Source organism: Malaclemys terrapin, chromosome 1 (genome assembly GCF_027887155.1).
Source record: "Malaclemys terrapin pileata isolate rMalTer1 chromosome 1, rMalTer1.hap1, whole genome shotgun sequence".
NCBI classification, from domain to species: domain Eukaryota; kingdom Metazoa; phylum Chordata; order Testudines; family Emydidae; genus Malaclemys; species Malaclemys terrapin.
In genome coordinates this window covers 10,435,765-10,453,986 of record NC_071505.1, presented here as the reverse complement: position 1 = coordinate 10,453,986, position 18,222 = coordinate 10,435,765, and positions in this window count along the sequence as shown.

Here is an 18,222-nt window from a genome sequence, read left to right as displayed (position 1 = left end):
CACCATAACCCTGGGTCCCAGGAAACCACAAAGGCAGCATTGCCAACTCTCATGACTGGCTCGCAAATCTTGGGACTCCACTGTCGCAATGATGCAAGAAGCTCCTCTGATCCCGCAATGATCAGGGCTGCCCCCACACAGCAGCAACAGCGGCTTTTCTCTGACTCCTCTCTCCTGCCTCCTGCTGCCTGGGGATTGTCCTCTGCCCAGGACCCACTTTGGTCACACTTCCCAGGACAGCACTGCTGGGGGTCCGGTAACAGAGAAGTCCTGGAGCAGCAGGAGGAAGGGGAGAGTCAGGGAAGTATTGCCAAGTCCCAGGGCAGCAGAAGGAAAGAAGGGGGCAGAGAAGTCTCAGGACAGTGAGAGGGGGGCTGCGGAAGTGCTGCTGAGTCCTGGACAGATCATGATTTTTTATTCCTTGATGTTGACAATACTGCAAACATTCCTTTTTTCCCCCCAGGCCCTGTTGGTTGTTTTGTCCTGATTTTTGTAACCACCCCCTGGCGAACTGGCCACCTGAAGTTAGCAGCTGGGCTAGCGAGAGTTGCATAAGAGCCCTTCCACTAGGCTTCTCATGTGTGGACATCCAACCAGCTCCACTTCCAAGCCCCCAATGCTCTGCAATCAACTGCTTGAACCATCCCTATCCCACACACATAGCTAGTCCCACAGGACACTAGCAAAGGGTGGGGGCTGCCTGGCTGTGAAGGAGGAGTGGGCTCCCGCTTTTCACCCTCTGATGCACACCTCCTTGAGACTGACCAAAACCACCCCCTCATTCATGCCCCATGGCAGATGTCCTGGTTTTCACTTTGCAACTCTGGGAGGCAGGAGTAGCTTGGGGACCTCAGCAGCAACACAACGATATAGGACCGTGTTTCCCTGTGCTCCTATCCTGCTCCTCCTTTTTTACCTTGTGCAACATTCTGCACCTGCACTGTGTGTGGGGGAAATCAAGCCCTTTGTGCGTGTAAAGCACGAGTGTTATGTCACCCACTAATGGCTGGCCCACAGGTAGGACAAAGGACAGCTAGCAAGGGGAGATGTCCTTGAGTAGAGAGGCATCTATCTTTGGAGAATGACCTTGGGCTTTATCCAGCTCCACCGGTGTGTGTAAGTTGTCTTGTACTGGTGTGGTGGTTCTTGCTACAGGTGAATTAGTTACCAGCTTCCATCCAGTTTCTTTAATAGATGCATATTGCACAACTCTTGGAGATCACAGATACACCTTGCATATTATTACCCCATTAACCGCCTGGGAGGAAGAGGGTGTCGGAAAGAGATGACAGAGAGGGGGCGCTCTTGTACAGTGTCTGCCTCCAGCTTTGGGTACATCTACACTACAGGGGGGAGTCGATTTAAGATATGCAAATTCAGCTACGTGAATAGCATAGCTGAATTCGACGTATCGCAGCCGACTTACCCCGTTGTGAGGATGGCGGCAAAATCGACTTCTGCGGCTTTCTGTCAGCGGCGCTTACTACCACCTCCGCTGGTGGAGTAAGAGCGCCGATTCGGGGATCGATTGTCGCGTCCCAACGGGACGCGATAAATCGATCCCCGAGAGGTCGATTTCTACCCGCCGATTCAGGCGGGTAGTATAGACCTAGCCTTTGACTCCTTCAGCCAGACAGTGAGGGGAAAATAGCTTCGATCTTTGAGACAGGAACAAAAACAAGTTTTTTTAATCACCGGAATGAATAAAAACAAAATAAATTCTGTTCCTTGGTTTCTCTTGTTTTTTTTTAAATAATATTTGATTGTAATACAATATCCGCCAGCTCCGCTCAGGGATGCTTGAAAAATTAAGTGACACACTAAATGACGCAGCTTCTTCAAACTCATTTAAGAAGAATTCTCTGGGTCCTGAGAGAGAGAAACTGAGCCCAGAATATCTTGTACAGAGGCGGATTAAGGGTTTGTGGGGCCCTGTGCCAGAGCAAGTGAGAGCCCTGCCCCACCCCTTCTACCTGTAGTTGGAAGCCCCTGCTCCCTGGCAGCACCCCTGTCTTTGTAATATAGAACACATGAAACCACCCATATTTGATTGTGCTTTCACCAGGTTTATACTTCTATTAAACAACATCTAGTTCTTCAGCCTACTTTTGAGCCCAAGTACACATAGGAACACCTGTTGCAATACAGTAATAGTGAAATAGTCACTATTTCAAACTATATTGACTGGATTTTGTCCTTATACTGACATACTTGTGTAACTTTGCCACATGGCCTTATTTTGGGCCTGATCTCAAACCCACAGGACTCAATTGGAATCTTCCCACTAACTCAGATGAGCACCGGATCATGCCCTAGGTGTGTGTTATATGAAACAGTATCAAATTATAATACCAACCCTGGATATTAACACTAGCGATCCTACAGTTACAGTATCTATTCTGAAATTCATGTAACACCCACTTGGGTTTTTCAAGATTCTAGAGCTCTGGTTTGAGCCTCTAGATCAGAGGTCCCCAAACTGTGGGGTGCACCCGCCTAGGGGGGAAATGGAGGAACATCCAGGGGGATGTGGCGGGGCCTGGGCCAGCCCCCATGGGGGTGGTGAAAGCACAATCAAATATGGGTGGTTTCATGTGTTCTATGTTACAAAGACAGGGGTGCTGCCATGGGGGTGGGGATCAAGCGCCTCCCAGCCCCTCCCTGCCCCAAGCTCTGCTCCAGTCCTGCTCCTACCCCCAGCCTCGGCTGCTAGCCACGGCTCTGTTCCTGGCCCAGGGCCAAGGCTGAGGGTGAGGCCAGAATTAGAGCCTAGGGTGACCAGATGTCCCGATTTTATAGGGACAGTCCCGATTTGGGGGTCTTTTTCTTATATAGGCTCCGATTACCCGCCACCCCCATCTCGATTTTCACATTTGCTGTCTGGTTACCCTAGCAGAGCTGCACCTGGCCATGGTCCTGGATGCGAGCCCCCACCACAGCCCAGCTGCGGCTCTGCTCCTGCCCCCAGCCATGGCCCCTGGCCATGACCCTGCTCCCAGCATCAGCCCCCTTACCTCTGTCTGCACCCCTCCCTCCATTGAAACTGCAGTCCTGCTCCTGGCCCAGCTCTGGGAATGGCACAGACAGGGATGAGGGGGGTGACCCTCAAAAGTTTGGGGACTGGTGCTCTAGATGGTCTGACCAATAAAAGTAGAGCTAAGAGGGGTACCCAAGCCCCCTGGCTCCCTTCCCAGCATACTTGGAGGAAGGGCTGGGGCCAGAAGAGACTAGAAACCCCCTTCTGGAGCAACTAAGGGAAACTTCTGCATGGGGTGAGCAGTTGGATGAACAGCCCAGCAAGTTAACTGGGGAAGGCGTGACAACAGATTGTTGAAGAAGACAGCTTCAGTTTGGAAGCTGGGAGAGACACAGCATGGCTCAGGGAGTTCCTGCTAATTCCCTTCCCCACAAAGAGAATTTGCACTGCTCTGAGCCTCTAGCTGCAGGGACCACGCAGCTCCAGCACTGCAGTGACCAGTAAGTATGTGGCAGAGAGAGAGAGATCCAATCCCGTACTGGCTACTAAGAACCATCCGAGATACCTGAAGAATCTCCGACCAGGGAACCAGTGAGCTTGGTTGGAGTCAGGAGAGGAACCTGCCCCACTCAGAGGTGGAGAAAAAATAAGGTGACTTTTGTTTAAGCCAGCCAATGACCCAGCAACGCTCCATCTCAGGAGATGCAACCTCTACTGTACCCTTTCCTTTGGGACAGTGCAGGGAGGGAGCTGGGGTTTGGAGAGTTGGTGCAGTGTTAGGAGGTGGGGAATCAGCATAAATTGCATAATTATGAATGTTTATTAATTATTCGTTAACCTTAACCCACTCCTTCCTCAGATTTTATTTTCCTGTTCCCAGTAAAGTCACCTCCTTTGTTATGCTGCTAGTTTGGGTGTAGCATTCCTTTACTGTTGTGTATTTTATTAACCTTATAGTCCCCTCTGTCCTGGGTATCATGCTCTTTTCCAGTTTGTAGTATGATCATGGATTTCTCAAGGCATAGCTCCCCTGTGTATCTGACCCAGTGAGGAGTCACTCTGAGTCAAGGCACCAGATACTAAGAAAGGACCATGCAAGGAGAGAGGAGAAGCTACTCCAAATACTGGCAATAACAAGCACCTGGGAGAGAAAGGGGAGGAAACTTAAGCCAAACATCAGGGAGGGAGCTACATTCATTTTTTGTCCATTTATCACCAGTGTCACAAATCAATCTTGTTTTGAACCTTGCTTCACCCTCTGGCTGGATCATTGTTCATCAGTGTATTTTGCTTCTGTGTTTCTTTGCAGTTTGTGGTAAGAGTGACTCTCTGCTGCCAGATGATGCTTTTTATTTCAAACATGATACCACACCCCTTGTACCAGGCATCATTGCGTTGTGTCCTGATTGCCTCCACATTTATAGCAAACTGTTCAGAAGAGTCGGAAGGTATGGGGGAAGTGAGGAGGCAGTTAGATAAAAACAACGTAACTACAAAGACATACATACCCTTTGGAGGCTTTTCTTGTATGCTGGCTGTTTTGTGGGCTTGTCTTCACTGCGAGGTTAACTTGGATTCTATCTCAAGTGTTGCCCCTAACCCAAGTCCCGGCCATACACAAACAACTCAGGATGACTATGAGTCGACAATGTGACGTGGCGGTGAAAAAAGCCAATGCGGTCTTGGGATGCATTAGGCGAGGTATATCTAGTAGGGATAAGGAGGTGCTGCTTCCGTTGTACAAGGCACTGGTGAGACCTCATTTGGAGTATTGTGTGCAGTTCTGGTCTCCCATGTTTAAAAAAGATGAACTCAAACTGGAACGGGTACAGAGAAGGGCCACTAGGATGATCAGAGGCATGGAAAACCTGTCGTATGAAAGGAGACTCGAGGAGCTCGGGTTGTTTAGTCTGACCAAACGAAGGCTGAGGGGGGATATGATTGCTCTCTTTAAATATATCAGAGGGATAAATACCAGGGAGGGAGAGGAATTATTCCAGCTCAGTACTAATGTGGACACGAGAACGAATGGATATAAACTGGCCGTGGGGAAGTTTAGGCTTGAAATTAGACGAAGGTTTCTGACCGTCAGAGGGGTGAAATATTGGAACAGCCTTCCGAGGGAAACGGTGGGGGCGAAGGACCTGTCTGGTTTTAAGATTAAGCTAGATAAGTTCTTGGAGGGGATGGTTTAATGGGAACATGATTTTAGTCAAAGGAACAGCATGCCATCACTGGTAAATAGTATAATGGCCAATGAGGGTCTGGCTGGAGAATCTTGCCTACATGCTCGGGGTTCTACTGATCGCCATATTTGGGGTCGGGAAGGAATTTTTCTCCAGGGTAGATTGGCAGAGGCCCTGGAGGTTTTTCGCCTTCCTCCGCAGCATGGGGCGGGGATCGCTAGCTGGAGGATTCTCTGCTAATTGAAGTCTGTAAACCACAGGATTTGGGGACTACAACAGCAGAGTCAAGGGAAAGGGTTGGGACGGCTTTGTGGCCTGCGTCATGCGGGAGGTCAGACCAGATGATCATAATGGTCCCTTCTGACCTTAAAGTCTATGAGTCTATGAGTCTAACTCTTGCTTGAGTGTGATGGTGGTTTGCACCTGAACTAGCTGTCCCATCCAGAGAATAGCAACACTTGAGTTGCTAACTTGACAACTTTGCAGTGTAGAAGCAAACCTAGTCTTGTCTAATTACATTGTAAGCTCTTTGGGGCAGGGATGTCTCTGAGTATATGTTTGTACCTAATACAATGGATCCTGAGTGAGACTTTTTTGCATTACCAGAAAATAAATACATTTAGCTTCTGTTATTTGTTTACCCTTTTTATTTTCTATTTACACCTTGGTGTGCATTTTTATTTAGATGCATTTCAGTGCTTTCCCTGCTTAACAATTTCATTGGGTAGGCACAGTTTTTCATTTACCCTGCAAATAGCCATTGTTTTTTGCACTATCAATTTCTTGCAAATAACCTTGCTTTGACCAGGTTATCAACTATACCACAAATAATTCTGTATCTCATTAATCCATCTGTGACTTGTTCAAATTCACACCACTTAGCTTTATTATGTAGGTCTCAACATAATTCCCAGGTATCTGGCCTGGTAGCTGGTTTCTCTTGAAGAAAGTGTGGCTTTCCCTCGTGACGTTCTTGTGTGGCTCTCAGCACTCTTGAAGTGTCTGAATGACAGAGTTTGCATCCCCTTGCAATGTATTATATGTTTCCAAAGCCTTTGGGTCTGCCACATGTAACACTGTAGCATGTGTTACACCCTATTGGGATTTCACCCTCTACAGTTTCCCTGCAATGCCCATGGCATCCAGGAAAATCTGGAAGCAATGCAGCCACCTACTTCAGTTCTTTGTCTGTCCCCTGCCAGATGGAGGGATTCAGGAGGCTTGCTGCATTTTTGTGAAACAATAGCTTTCCTTCTGACACTGGGTAATAAAGGTCAGACATGGGAGTGCTGACAAGAAATTGAGATTATATTTCCTGACCCTGCTTACATGTCCCAGGTCAGAGTTCCAAAGTCAAGTATCCCATGACAGAGGATTTCATATCTAATTTCAGTGGTTAGTGTTATAAGAAACGTCTTTCTCATCTTTGTTCTTTTTGTTAATTATACAGAATTGAATACAGACTCTAGAGCCCCCAAGCAAATGTATCAGAGGGGTAGCCATGTTAGTCCGGATCTGTAAAAGCAGCAAAGAGTCCTGTGGCACCTTATAGACTAACAGACGTATTGGAGCATAAGCTTTCGTGGGTGAATACCCACTTGGTCTGATGCATGACAAGCAAATGTGATTATATAGATATTGTTTGAGATATATGTTGGGCAGAGGTACCATCCTTACATGCTCCTCTCACGGCACAAAAGCTCTGTCTCAAGTTTCCCCAACGGAGTCTACAGCACACTTTGGTTACAGATGTGACTTAACCCTTCTGGCCAACTCAAACCCTTCCAGGGTAGCAGAGTCCCCAATTCAAAGTCCAACACAAACACAAAACGAAATGGATCTTCGGCCTTGCTGGGCTCAGCTTTCAGTCCTCATCCTTTCAGGTGGGACGCAGCTGTAGCAGCTTGCCTTAACACCAACCCCATAGGTTTCTAGTAACAAGCCAAACTAAAAGTCCGTGTCAGGCCTGCCCTCCTGCAGGGAAGCCTTGGCTGGCTGCAGTCTCCAGTCAGCTCCTGGGCTGGCCTTGCCCTGCCCCATCCCAGCCCCGCCTCTCATGCAATATGGGTACTACTATTGTCAGGGCCGGCTCCAGGCACCAGCCCAGCAAGCAGGTGCTTGGGGCGGCCAAGGAGAAGAGGCGGCACGTCGGGCTCTTCGGCGGCAATTCGGTGGCGGGTCCCTCTCGGAGGGAAGCACCTGCCGCTGAATTCCCGCTGAAGAAGAAAGCGGCGCGGTGGAGCTGCCGCCAGAGTGCCGCCGATGGCAATTGCGATCACGTGTTTGTTTGTTTTCCCGCCACTTGGGGCGGCAAACCCCTGGAGCCGCTCCTGACTATTGTGCTCCTTCCCAGTCACTCCCCAACTGGCTCTCCGCTTTCAACCACTCCCTTAGGGTTACCATTCGTCCGGATTTACCCGGACATGTCCTCCTTTTGTGTGCTAAAAATAGCGTCCGGGGGGAATTTGTAAAGCACTCACAATGTCCGGGATTTCCCCCTCCCCTGGCAGAGCAGAGCGAGCGGCTGGGAGGGCTGCAGGAAAGTCCCGGGCTGGACTCCGGAGCAGCTTCCTCCTCCCACCCCCCCCTCCCTGCATTCTGAGCCGGCCGGCAGCTCCTCCTCCTGCAGCCCACTCCGGCAGCCCTGTGCAGGGCCAGGGACCGGGTTTTGTGTTGTGCTGGGGAGCTCAGCCATGTGTCCGGCTGGCACAGAGCCCAACACCCTGTTCTGAGCAGCAGGGTAAGGGGGGGCAGGAGAAGGGACAGGGAGGTTCTGGATGGGGCAGTCAAGAAACGGGTGGGGGCTTTTGGAGGGGAGTGGAGAAAGTTTTGGGCAGTCAGGGTACAGGTAGGGGGTAGGGTCCTGGGGGGCAGTTGGGGGGGGTCTTAGGAGGGGGCAGTTAGGGGACAAGGAACAGGGAGTCTTAGGTAGGGGGTGGGGTTCTGGAGGGCAGTTAGGAGCAGGGGTCCCAGGAGGGGGCAGTCAGGGGACAAGGAGCGGGGGGTAGGGGGCTGGGAGTTCTGGGGGGGAGCTGTCAGGGGGCAGGAGTGGGGAGAGGGATCGGAGCAGTCAGGGGACAGGGAGCAGAGGGGTTTAGATGGGTTGGGAGTTCTGGGGGGGGGCTGTCAGGGGGCAGGAGTGTGGAGAGGGATCGGAGCAGTCAGGGGACAGGGAGCAGAGGGGTTTAGATGGGTTGGGAGTTCTGGGGGGGGGCTGTCAGGGGGTGGGGAGTGGTTGGATGGGGCGTGGGAGTCCCAGGGGTCTGTCTGGGGGTGGGGGTGTGGATAAGGGTTGGGGCAGTCAGGGGACAAGAGGCAAGGAGGCTTAGATAGGGAGTGGAGTCCCGGGGGGCAATTAGGGGCAGGGGTCCCAGGAGGGGGCAGTCAGGGGACAAGGAACGGGGGGAGGGTTGAGGGTTCTGGGGGGGCGGGAAGTGGGAGGGGCAGGGGCGGGGCTAGGGCAGGGCTCCTCCCGTCCTCTTTTTTGCTTGTTGAAATATGGTAACCCTACACTCCCTCCACGTCTGACAACTCTTGCAGAGGAAGCGGGGCAGAGCTGATTGAACCTACAGCACCTCATTAACCCTTCTAGCCAGTGTGGAGTTCGCACACCCTAACACACGGTAGACAGTACAAAAAAGTAAAGCACAAGACTTATTTCTCGGTACAGTGTCAGGCATTACGAGAGGGGGAAATGTGTGTAATGATTCCCCAGCATTTTAAAGTAACTAGCCTCCGTAAACAAATTCTGATGGCACTTACGCTGCTATGAATCGGATGTAACTCTACTGAAGTTCATAGGCAGGCCTCGGCGACACTACACAATTAAGTCGACCTGTGTTTGTTCGCTGTACAGCCACCGCAGTAACAGCTGCGATGGTTCATGTCCTCACTACCCTCCTTTTGCCAGCGATGTGCATCCTCACCAGGGGCGCTTGCACCAACTTACGTCAGGCAGTGGTGGCAGGGAGGCTCTGCTGCCTAGTGCTGATAGCCCAGCTGTCAGCTCCATGCAGAGCTCCCAGCTGGGAGCCAGGTGCCTGGCTCTAAGCAGGCCCACCGACAGCAATCCCGGGCCCCGGGCCAGGGCCATCCCTAGGGGGGTGCAGAGCCTGAGGCGGAAGGGTCATTTCCCAAAGCACGGGGCCCAGAGCGGTCGCCCTGATTCACTATACCCTAGGGACGGCTATGCCCAGAGCAGAACAGTCAATGGGCCCTCTAGAAAGGTCCACCTGACATTTGGGCGGTGCCCAGCCAGCTGCCAGTTGCGCTGCTTGATGCGCTCTTCTGGCCCGGCCAGGGCTTCCACATGCCCACCCAGCTGCCTTTGCCACCACTTGTACCACCCTGTGCACGGCTAGGAACCCTGAGGCCCACCCGGGCGATTTAAAAGGCCCAGAGCTCCTGGCTGCCACTCCCGCTCCCACAGCAGCAACAGCAGCCGGGGCCCCCCGTGCCCTTTTGAATCAGCTGGACCCCTTGGCAATTGCCCCTTTTGTCCCCCCCCATCGGTGGGCCTGGTGCTGAGAACCCAGGCTGTCAGCACCACATGGAGCTCCCAGCTGGGAACCCAGCCTCCCAGCGCCGAGAACCCAGCCTGTCGCTCCGCATGGAGCTCCCCCAGCTTAGCAGTATCTAGCAGAGATTCAGCATAATAGATATATATTGTAAGGGAAACCAGAATGAGGCTGGAAACAAAGGAAGAGAAATAGCTTCATGATAGTTTAGGTTTATTAACAGGGACTGGTCTAGTTCTAAGCAAACAAAGCCGTTGCCTAGGGCGGCAGATAATCATTTTTTTTTAATGCTCGAGTGGTGAAATTGAGTTGAGAATGAGAAGACAGTTTTCCAATTCAGTTATTCATTGTAAAACAGTCTACCAGTCTCACTAACGCTAAAATAATAAACTCCTACCTGAGGTTGCTAAGCGAAGCAATTAGAGGGATACTGTAAGGATTGGTGGGACTAGAACCTGGGATAGCTGATAGTGCCACCAGGAGGCCATGCAGAGTTACATCCGTGGAGCACTGTGGAGATTAGGTATTATACGAAGTACCTCCCAAAGAGTTCAAAGTGACAGCCCCAAGGACAAAAAACAGCTCCAAGAGCGCAACTGCCCAAGCAAAAACAAACAAACAAACAAACAAAAACAAAAAGGGGGGCCAGAATGCCACCCAAGCAAAAAAAAAAAAAGCCGCCCCTGGAATTGTGCCTCCCCAAGCACGTGCTTGCTTTGCTGGTGCCTAGAGCCGGTCCTGCATGTGCCCTATTTACCCCTGGTGGGTGCCCCCAGGAAGTTGTCTGGGAAACCACACGGACGTCTGCAATTCCAGACTACACCTCACTTTTTGATCTCCATTCTCTGACCCCAGCCTGACTCTGACCCTGACTCTTGCTTATCGAGCCCAGCTCTAGCAATCACTTCCATCCATGCTCTCTGATTACCGCCTCGTGGCTATCCATGACTTGTGGACACCAGCCCAGACATGACTGCTAGGCCAGACTGCCTATGCACACTCCCTTACAGCTACATCAGAGTGCTCTGCAATTCCCATCTCTGTGTGTGGTGTAGACAAGCCCTCTATCTGATAACAGAAAGCATTTGTGTGGAGTGGAATATTGAAAATACAAAGCAGAACAAGATGCTTTTTGTGAGTTGCAGAAAGATTCTATGTTAACATATGTGACGACTGGGAATGCTTTTAATACTGGAGAAGTGGAGGAAATTGGTGAAATTGTGCTTCCTGTCCCAATTGCCAACAAGTTGCACTGAACAGTTTGGCACGTGCATCCTTAGTTCCCCTAGCTTTAGCAGATATGTCCTTTGAAAGGGTACAAATTGGTATTGTGGGCCTCTTAGAGAAAAGCATCAGGGGATACCAGCATATATGGGTAGTGGTCCATTATGCCACACAGTATCCAGAGGTGGGCCCCATGCATTCAGTGATGGCTCAAATAGTAGGGAGGGAGTTCTTCTCTCAAGGGGCTTACTCAAAGAGGTTCTTATTGGTCAAGGAATAAACTTTATGTCCTGTTATTGCAAGAGCTATGGGGCTCCTGAAGGTTAAACCCTTTAAAATGTTTATATATCATCCACAAACAGACAGTTTAGTAGAAAGGTTTAACCAAACCCTAAAGTGTGGTTTTACAAACTTTTTAAATATAGACCTCCAAAACTTGGACCAATTGCTGCTACTACTACTACTACGAGGAGCTGTGGAACAAGGGATTCGGGCTACATTAGAACTTGGGATCAACAAAGAATCCAGAAGTCCTTGGTGCAGTCCAATTGCACTAGTGCCTAAACTGGCTGGCTGATTCTTTGCGGAATTTCAAGGGCTGAATGCAGTTTCACAGTTTGACACCTACCCTGTGTCCCAAGTCGACAAGCTCCTGAACTGACTTTTGAAAGCTAAATACATTACAACATTAGACTTGACAAAAGGGTATTGGCAAATAACTCCTACGCCAGATTCGAGAGAAAAGACAGCATTCACCACCTCACTAGGGGTGTTCCAGTTTATAGCTCTGCCCTTCAGGTTGCATGGGCCTCCAGCCACCTTTCAGTGCCTCATGGACCACAGACTTCATCACCACTGACAGTTAGCAGGAGCCTATCTTGATGACTGTGTGATCTTCAGCCCAGATTGGCAATCACATCTTGCCCACATAACATCAGTAGTGCAGTCCCTGGGAGAAGCCAGGTTAATGGCAAATCATAAGAAATGCAAATTTATTGCAAAACTATTGGTCGTATCGCAGTTTTGCATCTGTACTTGCTATTGCTAGAGAATTAGCAGAATTGCTTGGCGTACAAGAAAGATTTTGTGGAAGTGATCCAAGTCCAAAGACAAAGAAAAAAGACTCACTTTGATTATGAGGCTTGCGATGGACCAATTGTCAACCCTATCAGAGCTTGAGTGTGAATTTCTTTTATCAAGTAGTTGATACTGCCATACAGGCAGTCAGGGAACAATTTTCTCAACTTTAAGAACACAGCAAATCTTTCAGTGTTTTGTATAATATACCAGAACTGTCATCAAGCAGTCATGAGGCATTATTTTAACAATAATCTCCAATTCACCCTGACAGATGGCAATTCAAAGCATATAGATGCTTCAAAGGCTACATCTATGCTGGTGCACATACTTGGGTACTTACCCATGTTTATGCCTATGGAAGTACCTTATACTCACACTGAGTGTCCACATACGCTATGCTGGACATAGGTACATGATGTCTACGCACATATATCCATGTCAACACTGGCACTTTTTTGTATGCACATTTGGTGTTAGCATTTCCGGGGTGGTATCCCAGGGTTCTGTGCATCACAGAAGACACACTAGGCACCAGCTTACAGTGTGATGTTGGTACTCTCTGCCACCTTCACATATTTATCAATGGCAGTTCCCTCTATCAACTCTCTCCTGCCCAACTTGATGGAAGACATGGAGCCAGTGACCAATGACGTGTTTCTGCTCCTGCTCCTTCTTGCAGGACAAATGTCTATGAATTGCGATCAGCGAGAATCGTGGGTGAATGGACTCTCAACTTTGTCACAAGCTGAAGATAGATGACCGGGAGGATGACTGATCCACTGTCACCCCACAACACAGAGATGTAGGAGACTGCCAGTGTTGCAACTGTATGTTCCTAATTGGGCCTCTGCTTCTGGACCACAATAACCAGTACAGTGTGGCGGGATCACTCTGTCTTGGAAACTTGGGATAACAGCCAGTGTCAGCAGAGCTTCAGAATGAGAAAGTAGAAGTTCCTGGATTTCTGTGAGAAAACACTCACATCTGTAGACCCATACCAATGCAGAAGAGGGCGGCTATTGCCCTCTAGAAGCTGGCAAAGTTGGACAGCTACCCATCAGTCACAAATCATATTGGGGTGGAGAAGGGCACCGTCAGGCTCGTGGTGGTGCAGGTTTGTGACACTATCAACACTCTCATCTACCCAAGGATGGTTGCCATTACTAAAGTTCTGGAAATTGTCACTGAGTTCCAGAGAATGAGGTTACTGAACTGTGCATGGGCCATCGATGGCACCCACATCCCCATACTTTGCCCACTGAAAGAAGCGAGTCGAAAGGGTTACTATTAATGCATTCTTCCAGGCTTGGTGGATGACAAAAGCATGTTCACAAACACTAAATTCGGACACACATGATGTCAGGTTGATGAGGAAATTGGTACCTTACTTGTAGGAGGAGGAAGTGACTTTATTCCCCAGAAATGATGTGGTTCTGTACGGTGACCCAGCGTACCTACTCCTACCCTGGCTAACGAAACCTTACCCTGACATCAACAACCCTGAAAAATGGGAATTCTGCCTCAAACTAAGCAGCTGTAGGATGCAGCACCGTGTGCCTTTGGATATCTGAAGACTCGTTGACAACGTCTCCATAGGCATCCTGCTGGGTATGTGGCCAACACCATCCACATTCTTGTGGTGTGCTGTGAGACTACAGTGAATACTTTAAGATAGACTGGGCACAGGACAGGACTGGCTCACAAAGCCTTTGCAGACAGCCCAACCCAGGCTGAGGGTGTCCTCATCCCACTTAAACAGGCATTTGCGGTTTCCCAGCTAGTCAGTCAGACAAGCTTAACACCAGCTCCCTATTACTTTGATTCCCACCAGAATTAATTTTTGCTCATGGACAACCGTATTATTAAAATAAATTAAAGGCTATTGGAATTGTTTCGAAGATCACTGCATCATATGGGCCTGAAGTGGGTCGTGTAGTCTATCTCCCTCTATAGTGGCTGGATTCATTTCATTATACCTAAAGTATCCCTAAGAGATGGGTATCCAGTCCAGCCAGGAATTTAATCAGTAATCGCAATTTCACAGCTTCCATAGCTTGTTCCAGCTTGGCCAGAGCAGGGCCGGCTCCAGGCACCAGGCAACCAAGCACATGCTTGGGACAGCACCTGGTAAGGGGCTGCCAATCTTGGGGTGGCGGGGGGCAGCGCGGCGCGGCATTCCGCGGGGGGGGGAGGCGCTCCGGCGGCGCGGCGCTCGGCAGGGGGGCAGCGCGGGGCGGCGCTTTTTTTTGCTGCTTGGGGTAGCAAAAAAGTTAGAGCCGGCCCTGGCCCAGAGTAACCTCTCTCTTGCAGCTCAAGTCCATTACTGCATCTTACTTATGGGAAGAATTGATCACCTTTTTTTTACAATATCCAGGTATGTCCTGCACTTCTAGACATATAGGCAAATGAGCTGAGCTTTCTCAGAATTCAGGCCACGCGCAGACAAATAGTGCAGTGAAAAAACAGTGTATTAAGCTTTGAAATGAACACACTAGTGTTTTTATTATTTTCTTCCTGAGTTGATGCAGCATCACCCCTCCAGCAAACGCTCCCCGGGTAGTCCTCAAGACTGTTACTACAGAGCCTTCCACCTAATTCATACCCATATTAACCTGCATTTCCTGTTCAGCTTAATCAAAGCCTCTGAAGCCTATGGGTAGGTCTACACTACAATTAGACACTCACAGCTGCCCCAGGCCAGCTGACTCGGACTCACAGCATCAGGCTGCAGATCTCCTAGAACTGGAAAGGACCTTGAAAGGTCTTCAAGTCCAGCTCCCTGCCTTCACTAGCAGGACTAAGTACTGATTTTGCCCCAGACCTCTAAGTGGCCGCCTCAAGGATTGAACTCACAACCCTAGGTTTAGCAGGCCAGTGCTCAAACCACTGAGCTATCCCTCCCCCTTTAGTTTAGCTGTTTAGTTGCGAGGCGGATGTTCCAGCTCGGGCTGTAGCCAGAGCACTGGGACCCTCCTATCTCACAGGGTCCTAGAGCCTGGGGGGCTCCAGCTCAAGCCCAGAGGTCTACCCTGCAGTTAAACAGCCCCGCAAGCTATGCTGTCCCTAGTTATATATTTACTTAGACCAGGGGTTCTCAAACTGGGGGTCGGGACCCCTCAGGGGGTCGCGAGGTTATTACATGGCGGTCGCGAGCTGTCAGCCTCCCCCCCAAACCCCGCTTTGCATCCAGCATTTATAATGGTGTTAAATATATAAAAAAGTGTTTTTAATTTATAAGGGGGGTCGCACTCAGAAGCTTGGTCTGTGGAAGGGGTCACCAGTACAAAAGTTTGAGAACCGCTGACTTAGACTGTGAGCTCTTTGAGGAACATACCATCTTTTTGTTACTATGTTAGTACAACATCTAGTACAAAGTCCTGGTCCAAGACTGTGGCTTCTACTTGCTACCACAGTTCAAATAAATAAGAATATATCATGTCACAGCTTCTGGGGATACCCGCTATACCCAATTTTGCACAGTCTGCAATTATTGGTCAAAATTCTCGAAGTATCATCGACTAACATTGGCTTATGAGGATTTTGCTTCATTCAGACATTTTACGCATCTCCTGGCCTGCTGCTAAGTTCCAGAAGGCTGCAGAAACCCCACAGTAATTCTTGTGTGACTTTTAGCTGCCGTCTAGGAAAAACTGGGCATCTGCTAGCAGGATTCTTTCTCTCTGCCTCCTCTCTCTGATCCTCCCATGTCCCTCTCACCCCTATTCTCAGATGCCATGTTGCTGTGGCTCGCAGCACATGTGTAAGCTGAGAGACAAAGGGAATTCTCTATTGCTATTGCAGAGAGAAATATCCAAAGCACAAACCAGTACCTGTCTGAACACTTCACGCAGTAAAGTACCTAGTTGTCTATTACAGAGGAACATAAGGGTAGTGAAACTGTGAAAATCGAGGCTGGTCCAGCTAGTACCCAAAGGGGTGGAGGGGAGAAGGAAAGAGGCTGCCTGTCTGCCTGTCTGACCTGAAATTGTTTCAACATATTCCTTTTTCCTTAGTGCTTGACAAGTGACTAATGGAAGAAAGCACCTGGGGTGAGTTGGCTGCCAGCAAAGCAAGCTCTGCTCCCTCAGTAGATGGCACTGTCGCCTTGGTCTCAAGGTACCGTGAACCGTTACCTCCTGCTAGTCACATGATTTCCTTCCTCCACCTTAAACAGTAGTTTTGCAAAACGTCTCCCCACCCCTGGAGGAAAGCTGGTCCCAACCATTAGGGCTGTGATATAAAAGCAGATATGACTATAAGCACTGCAGTCTTCCCATCACTTTATTGTGTTTCTGAGGAGTTCCTTAAAGGCATATGACCAGGTGTCTCTACTGTAACAATAGTAATGACACCTGGTTCAACATAATACACACTTTGCTCTTTTGTGCTGTTTGCAAGGAGACTTGTGAACCTTCCTCTATCAACAATGCTTCTTTGTTTCTTGCCCTCCAAGGGAGACATTGGCAGAAATTCCCATAGAAAGAGGAGACATGTAAAATCGAGGTATATGGGTTGCTAGTGTTTGTAAAATGGGTGATAGACTTTCAATAAGAAACAGAGCCTATATTAGTACAGCGATTCGTCTAGCCATTAGATGTTGGTCTTTCTGAATCCGAGTCTAACTCCCCCTGACTTTTTGGACAGGAGTTGCAGCAATAAAATGCACCCAAAACTCTCCTCAGTGCTGCTGCCTGTTGAGTGTTGTGACAATCTGAGCAAGTCCCTGCTGCGGAGTGTGTGCGCCCCCGCAGCACAAGAGGTGATACAGCAAAGTGAGCAGCAGCTCCCACAGCTCTCAAAATGTGGTGGTTAAAGGGCAATATTAAGGAGTGGGGCTGGATCAAGCAGGTTATAACCCTGGTCCTTTTATCCTACCCCCACACCTTGTTTGCTGACATAACTCACTGGTATTTGTCACTGGATTTTCTCAAGAGTAGCCTGCAGAAGCTATGGTCCACTGTTTTGTACTTTATCGTAATGCTGCTCTGCAGTGCTTGGCTAGTTGGCAGGGTGTTCTCCAATGACATGGATCATGGAGACCAGCCAGAGGTGGTAATGAAGGGACACTGTTCTGGTCAGTGTCTCCAAAAGGAAACTAGCTCCCCCTGAAGAACACCTTGCACTTGCATAACCAATATTTGCTGGGTGCAATATTTGTTGCTGCTTTTATAAAGGTGCATGCAATGATCCCTCACCTTCTCACATACTCTCTCATGGCACTGCCATCCCTGGCTAGGAGCCCCCACTCCCTTTGCAGCATGGTCATCCATCTCTAGGCATAAGGGTACCTGGCCCTCCTGCTAAGTCCCTCTGCAGACTACCCATCTGGATCATTACAGTCCTTCACCAATATCAACCCCCAGATAGCAAAGTCTTACTTCTTCTTAGTCTCTCCCCAGAGGGGTACCAAACAAGCACTACCACTGCTCCCTCAAGTTTGAGACCTCACTCTTCCTCCATTCTCCCACCAGGTCAATGACCTGAACAGTCCAATTGCTCTCAGGTCCTTGCCCCTGTAGCCTTTTATTTTAAGTTAATTTTATTAGTTATATTACATGATTGAGGGGTCAGCTCTGGTGGCTACTGTCTGAAGTTTAACAGAGTTATCTCTGCTTGTTTTAGATTGGAAGCTCATAGGAACACATGAAACCATAGACAAGTAACACATACAATTACAAGAACAAGGTTCACCATCTTTTATTAAAGTTGCCAACAAAGTTATGAATGTCACAGCATATACTCCTAAATATATTTATGCACCAGTTATAACTACAGACATACTCGCATCCTCCTAGATAGTCTTAGAGTCTGATGGCTCTCTCATGGATTGATCATTAATACAGGGATGGTTCCTACTGGAGTTATCCCATAGGAATCTCAATTTTCCCATTCTGGGCACCCCCTTCTTTATAACGTGATTCTGTCCATATCTACATTCTGCACATGCACATGAAAGTGTCAACCCTCTTTTCCTTATTGGTCTGCATTACCTAGAAACATAAGGGAGCCCAAATTCTATAGGCTGTGCAGGTTCTCTTTATTCTTATTAGCACTGACACACCACCTGTATCCTGGGGTTAAAACACATGTTGGAAACAGATGTGCCTTTATAGCTTTTTTATGATTTAAAATTAATCTTCTGGCCATTTTTTTTTTTGTAATATTACCGCTTGGTAACTCATTTCCCATAATCCTAGGGCATCGGGGTTATTCTTCAGTCATTTACTTTTGTCAGCAT